The sequence below is a fragment of the Callospermophilus lateralis genome, chromosome 6 (genome assembly GCF_048772815.1).
Source record: "Callospermophilus lateralis isolate mCalLat2 chromosome 6, mCalLat2.hap1, whole genome shotgun sequence".
Classification (NCBI taxonomy): Eukaryota; Metazoa; Chordata; class Mammalia; order Rodentia; family Sciuridae; genus Callospermophilus; species Callospermophilus lateralis.
Genome location: NC_135310.1, coordinates 144,839,694 through 144,842,886, shown reverse-complemented (window position 1 = coordinate 144,842,886; position 3,193 = coordinate 144,839,694).

Below are 3,193 nucleotides of genomic sequence, written 5' to 3'. Positions count from 1 at the left end.
GAGGGCTGAACGTCACACCACACCACTGATTATCCTGCCAGGCCCTTGGTGATAAACTCTATAATAATACATCCTTCCATGCCTCTGTCTACTTAGCCTGCAGTACTATCTGAAAAGCTGTCAGGTCTGTCTGCATCCTACAAGACTTGTGATAGCCTCACATCAACCCTTGCCCCACCCAGAACTGGATAATGACACCCCTTGGTTCATGATACACACCCATCATTGGTCCCTGAATGCCCCTTCACCCTATACGTAAATTAACGTGTAGAATTTCCACAACCCACCACCCAGAATGAATGTAACTCAGGTCTGCCCACCTGAGTAAACAATCCTGAATACTGATTTATCACTCATTTTCTGATAATTGTTTTCTTGTTGCTGTTGTTTTGGTAACTAGGTATGAAACCCCCCAGTGCTTAATCACTGAGCCACATCCCCAGCCCTTTTAATATTTTATTTGGAAACAGGGTCTCACTAAATTGCTTAGGGCCTTGCTAAATTGCTGAGGCTGGCCTCCAGCTTATAATCCTCCTGTCTCAGCCTCCAGAGTCACTGGGATTACAGGCATGCACCACCACGCCCAGCTTCTTGTATTATGTCTAATGTTATAAAAGGAGCTTTATGTTACATTTAATTTATTAACATTCACTTTCTCTCTCAATGTTATATTTTTACGATTCATCCGTTTTGCTGCCTGTTGCAACATGGTTCATCTACCATATTGTTGTTTAAATAACTTTCCATCAAATAACCTATTACAATGGATTTATCTTTGTTAGGACAGAACACTCAAAGAAAAGTCTCATATTTAGAAGCAAAGTTTATTGACAGGTAAAGCCTGCCAGGCTGCCCAGTAGAGTGGTACAACAGCCAGAGTTATTTGAATAGGGTTTTTATATTTTTTAGCAAGGAATAAGAGCAAGCTGGATGTGGCCTTGAGTGTACCAAGCTAGGATTGACCTTGAGTGCAGGTGCCTGGGAAATAATAGAATTTTGTATTTAGGGACCTTGGAAGGTGTGGAAAGATTGGGACAAGGTATCTTAATTTTCTTTCTTTCTTTCTTTCTTTTTTTTTTTTTTTTTTTTTTTTTTTTTTGATAGCTTATAAGCCCTGGCCTTGGGCCAAGATGTAGTTCCAGAACCAAAAATGGAGTCAGTAATGTTCAAGATATCCCATCCATCTTCTCTGTTAGTTGGTGGGCATTTGACTCACTTATAAACTTTTCCTGTTTTGGACAGGTCTACACATTCTTAGTTGTGTCCCTGGATGTCCTGTGGGTATGCCCAGTGGTGGAATGGCTGGGCCGCAGGGTATGTGAGTTTTTAACGTTACAAGAAATGGTCCACCTGTTGTCCCAAATAGTTGCACCAATTTACATCCCCACCAGTTGTGGGTAAGAAAGCTGAATGTCTGCCTGCCTCTGAGATTTGGGTACAGATTCCCCAATACCACCTGTTACATCTTCCACCAAGTTTGCAGAACAGGTTTATGCTAAAGTTTAGCCGCCCCGTGGCCAATGTTTCTTACCCTTTGTAAACTTTTAAAGGCAACTGCTACATTTGATTCCCACAATCTTCTTGGATTTATTTAACTCTCCCAAGACTTTTTAACACCCTACAGAACACCTAACCCTAATGGTATCCTGGTGTGTTGCAGGAAAGTCCTGAGTGGGTGTTTGGTTGTGATGCTGGTGATGGAACCCATGATCTCAAACATGTTAAAAACGCACTCCACCCCTGAGCTTGATGCCCCCAGCACACTAAGGAGGTGCTCTTACTTCATCTCTGGTGCTCTGGTGCTCACACAGGCTCACCGGCAGAGGATGCTGGGTAGGCGACAGACGAACAAAGTCCAGCAGTCAGTAAACATGGTGCTTTCAGAAGAAGAAAGGGGCTATTCTTTTCAATGCCATAAACAATATGATAAACTGACGAATGAATTCCTCCTTGAAGAGAAAGGAGAGTATTTCTCCTTTCCCTCCTCCTCCCTCCCCTTCCTCCCTCCTCTTCCTTCCTCCTCACTCTCCCTCCTCCCCCTCCTCCTCCCCTCCTCCTCCTCCTCCTCTTCCTCCCCCTCCCCCTCCCCCTTCCCCTTCTCCTCCTCCTCCTTCTTTTTATACTGGAGGTTAAACCCAAGGCCTCACACTTGCTAGAGAAGTGCTGAGCTGTCCTCAGCCCTTTCTATTTTATTTGAGCTCACTAAGTTGTCCTGGTTGTCCTCTAACTTGATCCTCTACCTCAGCCTCCTAAGTAGCTGAGATTATAGGCATGTCCTTATTCTTCTTCTTCCTTCCCTTCCCCTCCCTCCCTTCCTTCCTTCCTTCCTGAATACCTCCTTTACAGAGAGGGTCCCTTTATCTACAGAAAAATATCTCCCTTCAGAGAGATGGGCTTTTTCCCTAGAAATGTAACAAAACCAGGGAGGCCTGCTCAAGCTGGATCCACCACCCATTCTCCATGGCATAAAGGTCGGGGGAAGAGGAGGCGACCACGGGAAGTGGAGGAGAAAGAGGGTGTCCATGGAAAGTGAAAAGGGAAGGGGAGGTGTCCAGGGGAATTGGAGGGGGAAGGGGAAGTGGTCCACTCGGGCTCCATTCCCTCAAGGTTCGCCTGGGTGCCCCACCCCACTGCAGGCCCAACCCTCCAGCCACGCTCTCCATCTCCTGCCAGTCACCCCCCACCTAATGGTGGACTCAGGTTTACTCTTCTCACAGTGGGGGTTCTTTGGTGCCGGGGCTGAGCGCAGGGCCTGGCACATCAGCTTACCTTTGTCTGTGGGAGTGAGCCCCTGCCTAGCAGCAGGACCACCTCAGCTGGGACCCACAGGCTGCAGATGATTCCTGCCTGTTGCCCGTCCTAACCTCCCACTGTCTTCCCAAGTCTCCAAGAAAAAAGAAAGAGGGGAGGGGGTCTGCTCACATCACCCCTCCTTCCTGGCCTTGTTGAGGCACGTGCTCCACTCGCCTGTCAACCCATCCCTCCAGGGGAAGAGTCTCCCACTCAGGGTTCACCTGCAGGTCTTCGTAGACCTCGTCTCGTGTGTTGGCGAGTGGCCTAAATGAGCACAGTAAGAATTCACAGAGAACAGAGATGAGCAAAGAAGACAGCTCTGGCTTTAGTCGGCCTTCACCTCTCTATGTCCACAGCTGTCACCCTGAGCAGGGATTGACTGCTTCATGCTTAGAGTCAT